The following is a 14,388-nucleotide window of genomic DNA, read 5'->3' on the forward strand; positions in this document are numbered from 1 at the left end:
ATACGAAATAAGACAATGCATTGAAAGCACTTTGAAAATGTAAAATACTGTGTTGATATAAAATTACCATGATACCATTAGGAGGACTAAATGATTTTCCCTCTGCTGTGGTATAGGTTACCAGAATATATGGGTTTTTTCCTACTTTCTTTGTAGCTCTCATCTTTCCCAGCACAGGCTGGAGCAAACAGTAGGCACTTGTTGACTTGACAATATTTTATCACCAATTTTAAGTCCAGACTTATTCTTTAAAGTCTTCTCTCATTGAAATCTTATAAAATCAATTCCTACAATTATCATCTCTAGTTTAAACACACCTGAAAATGACCATAAGAAAACGGGGTGCTCCTACATCAGAAATGTGTGGCATCTGGCCTTTCTTCCTTTTTTTCCTCCATGAAAGAAATGGTATTTAACCTTGGGAGCTTTTTAATGATCAGCCTGAATATAGCTCCAAAATCCTGCTTAATGCAAACTCCAGGATTCCCTGTCACTCAGTCAGGGTTTCCTACCAATCTGTCAGGACTCAGGGTGACATCTTTACCATCTTTCTCCTAGGTACTAATTCCAGGTTATAGGTCCATCTGGACTTCCGGGAAAGAAACTAGTTATGGCATCATAAAATTTGGGCTTCTAGTGTTGACACTGCCATAAACAAGCTGTATGACCCTAGGCAAGTAATTTAATACATCAGAACCTCTGTTTTCTCATCTGCAATGTAAGTTATTTGAACCAGATGCTCTCAAGGTACCCAATGCCAGTTGTGAGATTTTGTGATTCAGTGAATGGAAGCCAGTCAATCACAGTCTGGTCAGGCTCTCAGCACTCATAAGAATCCAATAAAATATGCTTCTTTCTCATTCTTCTACCAGAAAAAGAACATTTATGTTTGACATATTTGCTAGACATTTCCATGAGCTTATGTTTGCAAATTCTTGATGATTATTTAATTTTTATAGTCCTCTGAGGAGAGCCATCATACTGGTTATAACTGAGGTAACTAAGCCTTGACTGCATAGAGTATTTGGAACGGTTTACCACAACCATTTTCTGGGTCCCACAAGAATGGCTCTTTGAGACAATAAATGTATCTATTCCTCAACCCAACTACAAACAGCCATGCTGTAGCTCTAAAGCAAAAACTTTATACCACATTTGATTTTTGTGATGCTTTGGACAGTGATGTTCTATGTATGAATCAGAAGATTCCCTATAGCAATCCAATCGGCCAAGGATGCTATGGTTAGCAAAACCCCAGAGAATTAGCTACCCTGCTTTGTCCTCCTGCAGCCTTGAGCTCCCAGATGAGCACAGCTGTTACCTTACATCTGGAGCCAAAAAGCTCCCATGCTTACTGGTGGCTTCATGACCAGCCCAAATAGACCTACCAGTAACTGTGAGGTAAGGATTGTATGCAATTGGGGATAGGAACACTGTGTAAACTGTAGAGCAAAAGAATGGTAGTCTCTGTGAGAAAAAGAAAAACACTGGATAAACATGGCTAAAAATTGTTTATGTCATAAAGACACATCCTGAACAGGCACATGGAAAGAAATATTCAGAAAATATTCAGAGCTGTTTTGTAACTTCTTGACTGAAATGTAATGGATATCACATAGTGTTTGGTATCCATGACTAGTGCCCCCACAGCCACTCAGGAAGTCAGGCTTATCTGTAGGAGACCTGCTGAAGTGTGCATGCTTTCTTTCTGTTTCTGTTTCTCTTTATCTCTCCATTCTCTCTCTCTCTCCTTCTCCCTCACCCCTGCCCCAAAGCACACATCTTTATGACAATGGGAAAGTTTTGATCACAATGTTACTTCTGAGGACTTGAGACAGTCCAGTTATTTTCTACAGCTTTCCAAACTGTTTCTTTTACTGGGATATTTCCAATCTTAAAGCAAAAAGAAAATGTATGACTCATTATAAGGTTGACAAACACACTCACTGTGACAAAGCTCTTCTTCTCTATGTGCAGGTTATAATAAGTCATTCTTGCAACCCTGTTTGTAGATAGAAAGCCAATTTAATTTGTATTTTACTGGATATTCATTTAATCATATATTAACTAGGTGTGAACTGTATACAAATCTTATCAAGCAACTCAGAGACCTCACAATATACTTGGAATTTGTGTGGCATCTAAATTCACAAAGTGTCTGCCCGAGTGTGACAGAGTGTTAAGGAGTATTACTTTTGCAGAAATCTAACTCTATAAGAAAAATAGAGGGGAAAATATGAGGACAGGCAGGAAACTTACTAAATGTGTTTATCACTATACTTCTGGTTTTCTGAGGTTGAAAAGGATATGACTTGTTTTCTGAAGGAAGCAATTAATGTTGCATTGACCAGTTGATGCACAATGTCTATCTTTATGTTCCCCACAATTGCTTTGGAATATATGTGCTATATTCTACATTTTCCCAGGAAAACAGGGTTTTAAGATCCAGTCTCTTCACTTCTACATGATATGTAAATATTTAACTACCTGGACTTTTCAAAGCATAAATTTGCATGAAGTATGATTTCAGGGATGAAGAAGTTAAAGGTCCAAGAGAAGCTGTCTTCAAATGAGCTGACCTCACCTGTTAAAGGATGTGGTTTGTCATGGTGACAGGAGGTTATCATAATCAGTAAAAAATAGTAGATTTATAAATATCTGTGAAAGTTTTTCCCCCCTTTGGCTCAAGGTAGAATGAGCCAAAATCATCTCCTGTGATATCTATAAGATGTACATCTGAAAAATCACTAGTACCTGGAATAATGCCTAGGTCATGGTAAGCTCTTGATCAGTATTTATTCTTGAATGGAAGTTAAACATTTGCAAATAGAGAGCAATATATTCTCGACATTATCCTGAAAATTTCATGATAATGAAAGCCAAAAGGGACACAGCTAGAAGAGGTATTTAAATCACCATTCACAATCTGGGCCCCCTGAGTGGCTCAGTTGGTTCAGTGTCTCTTTCAGGTCATGATCCCATGGTTCATGGGTTTGAGCTCCACATCAGTCTCTGGGCTGACAGCATGGAGCCTGCTTGGAATTCTCTCTCTCAACCTCTCTCTCCACCCCTCACCCACCCATGTGTGTGCACTCTCTCTCTCTCTCTCTCTCTCCCCCTCAAAATAAATAAATAAATAAATAACATTAGAAAAAATTAAAAAAAGAAAAAAGAAACAACAAATCACCATTCATAATCAGAAAAGGCCACCAGAAAGATCTGGAGACCTCCTACTGTGCCAGGCTGACCTTTTCATTGCTGGAGATGAAGGAGGGACTTGAGAAGTCTGCGACTGACACCTGGGCAATGTGAGTTATTCAGAGCCCTAGGCAACAATTATTTACAAACTATTACAGAAGAATGTCATTGTTTCAAAACCAATAAGGCCATATGCACTGTGTCCAGTATGCCCTAAGACTGAGGTAAGAGAGGAGTGGCCATAGCAGCAATAACAACATTCCTTATCCCTTGGAGAGATCAAGCAAAACATAGAGAATGTGCAGGACTGAAGTACCTCATTCCCAGTCCTGATCATATTGTGTTCTCCTTCCAGCCTCTGAGAGAAGAAGGCTTGGAAGGTGTTCTTGACTTGGTAGGTTTATGATAGGTTGCTGACTTTGGAGCTGCTCTCTGAGGGACCTGCTGATGCTCACCTATGAGGGCTCAATAACAGCAGCCAATGCTGATGAGAATGAATGATCACAGCACTCAGCTTTGGAAAAGAGACTAGGGTGACCAAACAGAAGTGCAGGTGTCTGAGCAGTTAGACTAATTTCAGGCACAACTGCTGCCACATTTGATCTGGAAAAGGAGCCAAGAAAATTATGGGCAAGCTAGAACCTGAATGTAAATGTTGATCTAGTCTACTCATTTATAAGAGGATCATCACACAGCTGAAGACCATTTCTCCATTATAACTAAGCCACGTGGACAACAACATCTAACATGGATTTTCCTGTTTACAAACAGATGGCCTCCTTACAACACAGCAAGTTCAATATTATTTTACATTTAACCTATTAGGACACAGATGCTCTCTCTGATAAGCCTGTGGTCATGCAGTTAACCAAGGCTTCTCATCATTCTTTTTTTTTTTTTTTTTATTCACTTTATTTTCAGAAAGAGTGATCGTGAGTGGGGGAGAGGCAAAGAGACAGGGAGAGAGAGAATCCCAAGCAGGCCCTGAGCTGTCAGCACAGAGTCTGGCACGGGTTCAAACTCATTTCAGATCATGACCTGAGCTGAAATCAAGAGTCAGATGTTTACCCAACTGAGCAAGCCAGGTGCCCCAAGACTTCTAGTCATTCTAACTTGTTTTGTTGCAATACACTAAAGCTGTCTTTTCAGAGATCACATTCAACCTTTCTTTTCCCTTGATTTTATAGCTTGTCATGTTCCAAAGTAAAAATAGCAGGGGTGCCTGGGTGGCTTCAGACGGTTAAGCGTCTGACTTCAGCTCCGGTCAAGATCTCACAGTTCATGGGCTCGAGCCCTGCATCAGTCTCTGTGCTGACAGCTTGGAGCCTGGAGCCTGCTTTGGATTCTATGTCTCCCTCTGTCTCTGCCCCTCCTCTGTTCATGCTCTGTGTATCTCTCTCTCTCAAAAATAAATAAAATTTTAAAAAAATTTTTAAATAGTATTACCTTACCATTTGTAATTCTTGAAATTCTCTTGAAAGAATATTGAAAGTAAATTACTTACAATCTGAGAAATCTGGTTCTCTTTGGACTGGAGAAAAAAAATACATGTTCACATCTTCACCCTTCAAGAAAAGATTAAGTACCATTTACATAGGAAAGGAATTTATATAGGAAAAGTTGCATGCTACATTTGACATTTGACAAGGAATCAAAAAGTTCAAACAGCACTAAGTTTTTACCATATGAATTGAGTTGCTGTGAATGAAGATGAATTTACTATAGGTGCTCTCTTTGGGAGGAGTGCAACTTGTGTTTCACAAAAAAACTCAGCAGGAAGTTGGCAAATACAGCCATAGGGATTAATGCAGTCAATAAAGGTCTGGTTCTCAGTCCTTCCCACTAACTCCTCTCTGCAGCTGCCACCACCAGGAAGCTCTGTTCCGACCTGGGCCAGAAGTCACCTGTGAGGATGGAACCCAGTCACACTGCTTAGGAAACCCGTCTCAGAAGTAGTCTCATCTCTCATCTCACAGTGGCTCAGTCCAATGTCCTTGACCAATACTAAGTCTTATTCCTGAATGGCCTGTCTGCTGAACTCCATACTTCATGCATAACAATTTGTGGTGCCCTCTGGGCCCACCATAAAGCTGCATTGTATGCCTAGATATCAACTGGAATCAGAAAACCAGACAAGACACACTGAAGAGTCCACCTCTAGCCCAGGAGTTCTTACACAGCATGAAAGGACACGTTTATATTTATTTTCTGGCCACAGGCTTCTGGCTGTCATCTCTATTCACCAATGTTTTTTTCTGTACACAGGATGAGGGGATGCCTTTTTTAGTTGGTAAAGTCTGTAATATTGAAAAGTTGTCATAGAGAATGGATCCATCTGACAGTGAATCAATGGTGATTATGAAAGCACCCAGCCATCTTATCTGCCTGTGTGGTTGGGAGTAAGAACACTGATTCCTTGAATACAGCAGTCATGGTCAGATTACCTCTGACTCTAAAAATAGACACAAAAAACAACGAAGTTTTAACATGTAAAACAAAGATCTCTTGATTCTTCTTCCTGATTTTTTATTCAGTTCCAAAGTGATTTTGTTTACTTCAGAGCACTGACCAAGATAGATGGCCAAATGCTTAGGAAAAAAAAATCATAAATGACAGGCCATGAGAAAAATTGTAAGGTATTTTTGAGAGATGTAGCAAAAAAAAATCTAGGAAAAAGTCCCCAAAAGATCCAAGTAAAGTAATTATGTGCAAAATTAATGGAACAAAAGCAAGAAGAAATTCTGTGTCATGGTCTCTGACTGAAGAATGGATATCCAGTTCCCTACCTGTGCTGAGCTGAATAATGGCCCCTCACCAACACCCACATCCTAAAACCTGGAACCTGTGAATGTTATCTTATTGGCAAACAAGGGCTTTGAAGATGTGGTTAAGCAGAAGATCTTGAAATGGGGAGATAATCCTGCATTACCTAGGTGGGTCCTAAGGGCATTCACATATGTCCTAACAAGAGGGAGACAGAGAAGAGGAGAAAGCAATATTACGCAGAGAAAGAGACTGGAGTGATTTAGCCACAAGCCAAGGAATAGTAAAAGTTACCAAAAGCTGGAAGTGTCAAGTACCCTATTCTCCCCGATAGTCAGTGGTGGGCACTGCCAGTATTTTGATTGTAGCCCGGCAATACTGACTTCAAATTTGTGGCCTCTAGAACTATGAGAGAATAAATCTCTATTGTTTTAAGCCACCAAGTTTGTGATAATTTGCTATAGTGATCACAGGAAACTAATACACTATCCATGAACCAGAAAAAATATGTATTAACCAATACAAGCCCAGCAGACATTTATTTTAGGTTGATGATATCCTTCAAAAAAAGCTACAAGACATTACTTAAGAATTTTCAGAATGGCTTTCTATCTTGAGTTTCTCTGTTCCTTCTAAATCTTATTTTAAAAATGCAAAGTACCAGGGCAACTGGGTGGCTCTAACATTCTATGGCTAGGTCAGTTAGGCATCTGACTTCAGTTCAGGTCATGATACACAGTTCATGAGTTTGAACCCCGTATTGAGCTAACAATGTGGAGCCTGCTTGGGATTCTCTTTCTCTCCTTCTCTCTCTGCCCTTGCTCCATGCCCCCGTGTTTGCTTGCTCTCTCTCTCTCTCTCTCTCTCTCTCAAAAATAAATAAATGTTAAAAAAGTTTTTAATGAAAAGTAATAACTTCATTTAGCAGATGTGGCTACTGACATGGAAGGTTTCATCATCATCATAGCAGACAGAGTAAGAGTTATGGATACTGAGTTTGTAGAAAGGTCAAGTTAGATAATGACAAGCAAATGCCAGCATTGTGAGTAAAAACAAAGTATCTCCAACATGTTGTACTAAGGATTAGGAGAGCTGATCTCTAATGTTGACTTCCAATGATTATCTTTGTCTTCTTGAGCAAATGACTTAGTTCTTCTAGGTCTCAGTTTTCTCTCCATAAAATGAGTCAATTAAATATACTCAGTAATTCCTTGAAGCTCTAACATTCTATGGCTTTATCCAGCCAAGAATTGGAATTAACATTTGTAATAAGCTCACTGTTATAGACAGAGTTTGTGGGTCCCTACATGAGTATCAATATATCACCAACTTTACTACATACACCTGGAATTTCACCCATAGCAGCAGTGTGTGTGTGTGTGTGTGTGTGTGTGTGTGTGTGTGTGTGTGGAGAGAGAGAGAGAGAGAGAGAGAGAGAGAGAGGGAGAGAGAGAAGAAATATTCCTCTGTCCATTTAAAAACCTCTGGATGAGGGGCGCCTGGGTGGCGCAGTCGGTTAAGTGTCTGACTTCAGCCAGGTCACGATCTCGCGGTCCGTGAGTTCGAGTTCGAGCCCCGCGTCGGGCTCTGGGCTGATGGCTCAGAGCCTGGAGCCTGTTTCCGATTCTGTGTCTCCCTCTCTCTCTGCCCCTCCCCCGTTCATGCTCTGTCTCTCTCTGTCCCAAAAATAAATAAACGTTGAAAAAAAAAAAAAAAAAACCTCTGGATGAAATGATATAACACTTTAAATGAATTTATCAATCTTCATTATAGTTCTTCTTATTCAGTTACTGTCTTAGACACATTACACTATGACTATTATATCTGTCTCTACCATTAAACAAGAGAAGTTCCTAAGAGAAGGAACTAGGTCTTGTTCATCACTGAATCCTCATGACCTGGCACTTAAGTGCCTGGCACAAGACAGGTGCTCAATAATATTTGTTAGGTAGATGCATACCTAGTTAGCTGGCCTTTCCCCCATATAGGATATCAGAAGAGACGTGTACAGAATAGGAGAGAAGGTCTTGGCAAATAAAACAAACAAAATGAGTGCGCCTGGGTGGCTCAGTTGGCTGAGCGTCTGACTTCGGCTCAGGTCATGATCTCATAGTTCGTGAGTTCGAGCCCCGCGTTGGGCTCTGTGCTGACAGCTCAGAGCCTGGAGCCTGTTTCAGATTCTGTGTCTCCCTCTCTCTCTCTGCTCCTCCCCTGCTCATGCTCTGTCTCTCCCTCTCTCTCAAAAATAAATAAACATAAAACACACAAAATGAACATTATCTACATCTCCTAGCTGTGGTGGACAGTACATTCCACAAATCATCTATCTCAGGCTTTTTCTCATAGTTTGATGCTTTTGCCATGTTTTCTTTTGGGAGAAAATTGGGTGTGCTTTATCAGCGGTTTGGTTTCTTTTTAAAACATTCTTTATCTCTCTAAAGCACCATTAAATTGTTAATTGAAATAAAGAGACTTAATTTGTAACTGGGACTTGATGAAGTGGTAATTAGAAACAAATGCTGTATTGCATTTGAATGTTTACCTTATTATTAGTATGCCTATTGATTTGTTTTAAATTACTCTGTTCAGTTGAATTTCAGTAGATAAATTTTAGGTATTTTCCCACTGAAAGATGACAGTGAAGAAAATTGCTAAGCAATGAGACATTAGATAAAGGAATGAGTATTTGGGCTACTTTTCATGATTTTTCTTGCTATCGTTTTAAAGAATCAATCCAACTTGTGAGGAAGAAAATGTGAGTTTTATACCACTCTCTATGCAAAAATTAGTCTTATAACCACAACGTTATCAAGAGTAGGACTGAGTTTGATTTGTAACAGTTTACTCTTTAATACCCATGGGTTAAAAAAAACATTAGAGGGTCCTCAATTTATAGCAACTTTAGAAGAAGGCATTGATACTAAATTAATAATAAATTAACAATACTCCCCTCAGAGAGGAGACCCTGTGTTTACTTTGAATCCCTTCTATTAATGCAAACCAAAATTCAAGACATTTTATTTCTTTTTAGACTGACCTGGGGGCTGCCATCAAGAGACACAGGATCCTCTTCCACATCCTGCTCAGGCAAGTCATTCAAATCACAACTACAGTTTATAGTACAAGATCTTTTTTTACTACATATGAGTATGTTATCTATAAAATATATACTCAAGTAAATGAGTTACAAATAGCTTAGGTGCATAATTTAGCTGGATATACTTTAATAACTCAGATTTCTTTTCTACCACGCCAACTTTACTTCTTTTAAGTCTGGTCCCTGGGACAGTTGGGTCCTTGCTAATTAGTCTGTAGGTACAAACAGATGAAATCCAAACTATTTCTTCCTTTTTAGCCACTGGACCCTCTTTCCTTATTAGTAGATGTCTATAATCACTATCCAGGTCTTCCTCTATGTCTCTAGTCCCAATGTCCCTCTTTTTTCTGAATAATCATCATCACTTCTCTGCTCTTCATTCTGCAACTGCTTTCTAAATTTCTCTTATTATCTGTTTCTTAGGAAATGACATCTCTCTCTGGCTTCACCAATCAGGGTCTAGAGTATGTTTCTATCAGTCCAGCTCTGGCTCATTATTAAAGGATTATTTCCCCAATCTCCATACCATATCATGAGGTACAAATAGTGAAAACAAATTCAAAACCCTTGTCATGGGGCTGGGGGTTCTTAAATATCAACCACGTTTAGCAAAATAAGAATACAGCTGCATCCAGAAGAGCATACAGAGTTGCGTGTAGCTCTTGAGTTCTTTTATCCAAGTCACCATTTTTCTTTTTTATAAATTTTTTTTTCAACGTTTATTTATTTTTGGGATAGAGAGAGACAGAGCATGAATGGGGGAGGGGCAGAGAGAGAGGGAGACACAGAATCAGAAACAGGCTCCAGGCTCCGAGCCATCAGCCCAGAGCCCGACGCGGGGCTCGAACTCACGGACCGCGAGATCGTGACCTGGCTGAAGTCGGATGCTTAACCAATTGCGCCACCCAGGCGCCCCCCAAGTCACCATTTTTCAATGGTATCACAAAAAAATTGAGAAATCCTGGGCAAAGTTCCCTGGGGAATTCAGACCCCTTGAGAAGGTTTATCATAATCAGTTACAATCACAGGATAATTTATGAGGTTGCCGTTCATTCATTCACCCCCTTACCACCCATCAAAGACTTCCAAGCAAAACAATAAACAACCAACTACTAAACAAAGTCTCCCCAGATAGTGTGGCAATGTTCTGTCTCCCAAGTCTTTCTTTCATGGGATGGAAATTACCGTAATTTTTATTGTAATGTTGTAATGCTGACAAGGATACATTTTCCCCCCGGGACAGACTTAAGGGAAGAGATAGAAGAATACAGTAACATTGCTTTGGGAATTTAGAATTCTTCAAGATTCCTCATTTGCTTTCCTATTTACCTACCATTCTGAGGTGTCAGTAGCCTCTTACCTGGACTGTAAAGGAGATTAACAGCTATATCTATGTTATCCTTTCTTTAGTCTTAGGGAATGACTCACCAGAACTTTGGACTCAGGTCATTCGCCAGTTTATATCAGTTTTGATCTTGAGATATTAGAACAAGACTAAAGGAAATATCCCTTATTCAATAGAACAAGACAAGAATGAAGAAGAGTGAATTATGGTCAGGAGACTATGCTGTTGGAAAGAAACAGGCTGAAAGAGGCAGGCAGGATGTATCTCTGACCTTTACAGATGGGATCTATATTGGGTCTAAAAAGAGTGGGAAAAACCAAAGAGTAAACCAAATCATTTGGTCTCCCTTTATTCTTTGCATATCTGAAGTCATTAGCTAGCCTTGCTTCCACAAATGTCCCAGACTGACCTGGATGACTTCCTGTTTGGTAGTTAACAAAGCTATCTTCCTAAATACAAATCAACAGTCTAAAAGCCATAAATATTGTCAAAAACAAAAACAAAAAGTTAGAATAGACATAACTAAAGATAGTGGGACTTGAGGAAATTTAATATCTAGGTCAAAACAAACTCACCAGACAAAAGGAACAATTATTTATTTTGTTGTACCCACTAACCTCTAAGTAGATTTTGATCATGTTAATTACCAAGAGCACACGGCAAAGAAAAACAGTACAGAACTTGCAATCCCAAATCCTCGGTTCTTATTTTGGGTTGGCTACTAAAAAGCTTTGTGACCACAGACAAATCCTTTAACCTCTCTGGGTCTTTTCTGTTTTATTTGTAAAATACGGGTAATAATGCTTGTCCTACAGTGATTTGTACCACCAGCTTACAGACAGTTCTTATCACGGAATAAATAAAGTAATAAAAATGAGATGTTCAATAGTACGTCATCTTAATTTAGCCCTTTTCCCATTTCTTTTATATCTAGAGTGAAATCACAGTATTTTTAGATAACTAACCTGATACCATGAAAATCTTTCTAAAAAGCGGTCTCACTTAGGAAGAAGCAGCCAAATTTTGAAAGACAAAAAACTCTTTCTCTCAGGCATCAGTTTCCTTGAGAACAAAATAAATCCAGGACCCTGACACTGATGTGGCTGTGGGATTATTTGTGTGTGTGCGTGTGCGTGGGGGTGGGGGCTTGGAGGGTCATACAGGAAATGAAGAGAATAACTATGATTCCAGCTATTTGTAGAGTCAGTTCCTCCTCTGGGGTTAGTCATGGGGGAAGCAGGGAATAAAGTCCTGAAACCAGTGCCTGGGACCTTGTTACTGGAAAGTGGTATCTGACTAGCCACATATGTTGCACATCCACTTTCACTAGAGAGACTGAAAAATATTTATGTCCTTTCTCTTTAGCCTGTGCCAGATTTGCCAAAGGAAATGACTGAATGCTATAAACTTCTAAAAGGCTAAACAAAACTAAAGACAGAAAACTTTGGCCAATAAAAGCTTCCAAAAGACAGGCTTGAAGTAGCACTCCTTTCGTTTCCTCACTGAAAAATACATATGTACAAATGTGTTACCTGATTCCTAGATATTCCAACTTCTGAACACCCAAACTATATACAGTCTATTGCTGCTTAGCCAAGGATAAGTTATCATAACTTAGCCAAGGATAGTTATCATTTGCTGAATTACTGGGTTGCATATATATGTATATTTTAGAACTCAGCCAAAGTGCCCCTTTTAGATTAAGAAAGTTTAACTAAGCTGCCTATTATGTAGTTAGTAAGGACTGGGTCAGGATTTGAATGCAGTTCTGCCAGACTGACAAAGCCAGTAAGATTTTTACTTCTCCACCTTGGGGCAAAAACTATGATTGACACCCCCAGCACTTTATTATAGTCTGAAAGAGTTTGAAGTGATTTAGAAGTGGCATAAGAAGTGCCTCATTTCCGATTGCATTTGTGAGCTTTCTTCTCACAGATTGTGAAACCCTAACTGTCGCCATTACTGACACTCGTTTGCAACATACGGGTTCACTGGCTTTCACAGGCCTGAGCTCTGTGGGCATTTGTTGAATGGTAAGTGGAAATTCATCATGGGGACTCTTAGAAAGAAAGCGTGGAAAATATCAAGCAGGAAAATGGCTAACCTTTGGAAAAATTTGTCAATTTACAGAGTGCAAATGAATGTGCTTTCTTGTGAACTCCACTCATGAAGTTTTTAATACCATTATTCAACAAATATGTAGCCCTTACTATGCGCTGATACTGCTCATGTTTTACATTTATTAACCCTTTCAATTCTTATGAGAAGTTGTGATAGATATTATTATTTTCTCTGCTTTGCAGATAAGGGAGTTGAGTGATAGTTGTCCAAAGTCACCAACCTAATTAATGGCAAATCTGGGATTCAAACCCAGGCATTCCTACTCCAGAATCCATGCTGTTGGGCCTTCTGTTGTGCTGCTTCTAGGAGACAGGTGACGTAGACGTAAACAAAGATGCGGTGAGGTGCCTGAGTATTATGAACCCGAATGTGTTTTCCCCTTTAATCTTTAGCTTTGTATTAGCTATCATGTAAAAGTATCCCTAAGTCATTAAAGTTAGAAGTTTGGCATTTAATATTTTGCCATTGAAAAAGAACTGAAACAATTTTCAATTAGTGAGGGTACTCAAAAAGACTTGTGACCTCCCTGTGTATTTGAGTCAACCCTGCCTCGTTTTGTCCCCTGGGGAATGAAACAAAGTCCATGCTTGGGACACAGTGAGCCATTAGGATGGAATGAATAAATGCTCCACCTTATCCTTCTGCCCCACAGTGGGGGCTTGGCTGGAGTGTTGGGGTATGACAACTTCATCCTGCCTCCAAGGGCCCCTGAGATTTGTACTTTAGTCTCCCTGTAGAAATTCCATCCTCTGTTCCCTTGGGCCTTTTCAATTTCAACCCTGTTTCATTGTGCCTTTTCTTTCTTATGGCTTTTACAAGTTTCAATGTCTGGTTTCACCACACCACACCATGCCATGTCCCCTTTTTCTTTTTCTTTTCTTTTCTTTTTTCTTTTTTTTGTTCCCTATTTTCTAATCATTTATTTAACATATATCTTGTTTAACTTACATTTTTTGGAGCAACTGCTATAAGCAAGCACTCCATTTACAGTTTTATTTTAACCCTCACAGACTTACAGAAAACTCCTAACTCGCTATAACTTATGTCATGTGCAATTAACTGTGTCAGCCAAATGTTTCATGAACTTCTGTAGAAAGTGGCATTCATTTCCTAAGGCTGTCAAAATATATTACCAGCAACTCAGTGACTTAAAATAACACAAATTTATTCTCTTACAGTTCTAGAGGCCAGAAGTCTGAAGTCAGTTTCACTAGGTTAAAATCAGGGTGTAGGTGGGGCGCCTGGGTGGCGCAGTCGGTTAAGCGTCCGACTTCAGCCAGGTCACAATCTCGCGGTCCGTGAGTTCGAGCCCCGCGTCAGGCTCTGGGCTGATGGCTCAGAGCCTGGAGCCTGTTTCCAATTCTGTGTCTCCCTCTCTCTCTGCCCCTCCCCCATTCATGCTCTGTCTCTGTCTGTCCCAAAAATAAATAAACGTTGAAAAAAAAATTTTTTTTTTAAATCAGGGTGTAGGCAGGGCAGTTTCCTTCCAGAGGCTCTCAGGGAAAATCCCTTCCCTTGGCTTTTCCCTCTTTGAGGGGTTACTTGCAGCCCTTGGCTTGTGGCTTCTTCCTTGCATTCCTCCAACTTCCTGCTTCCATCATCACATCTCCTACACCTTCTTCTAGTCAAATCTCCCTCTGCCTCTTTCATGTAAGGACACTTGTGATTATGCTTTAGGCCCATCTGAATAATCCAAGATAATTTCTCTATCTCAATATCCTAAATTGCATCTACAAAGTTCCTTCGGCCATAGAAAGTATCATTTGCAGATTCCAGGACACTGACATCTTTGGGGCCATTATTCGGCCTATTACAGATGCCCAAATAAACTTATTTACAATTTCTAACAGTAAAATATCCATTT

The 14,388-nt window shown here is 39.6% G+C and overlaps 1 long non-coding RNA gene across 3 annotated transcripts in view; it reads right to left on the reverse strand.

Moving 5' to 3' along the window:
* The window catches only part of LOC112866962 (uncharacterized), a 246,530-nt gene that overhangs the window by 216,108 nt on the left and 16,034 nt on the right, over positions 1-14,388 (reverse strand). For 2 of the 3 annotated variants that reach the window (XR_015242987.1, XR_003224138.2), the window contains exon 3: positions 4,703-4,763. This is a non-coding gene — a long non-coding RNA (uncharacterized LOC112866962). Of the gene's footprint in view, positions 1-1,947; positions 2,003-4,702; positions 4,764-14,388 lie in introns of all 3 variants that reach the window. The other variant, XR_015242985.1, reaches the window with a different exon arrangement.

This window comes from Puma concolor, chromosome A2, assembly GCF_028749965.1.
Source record: "Puma concolor isolate L17-30 chromosome A2, mPumCon1.1.hap2, whole genome shotgun sequence".
Taxonomy (NCBI): Eukaryota; Metazoa; Chordata; class Mammalia; order Carnivora; family Felidae; genus Puma; species Puma concolor.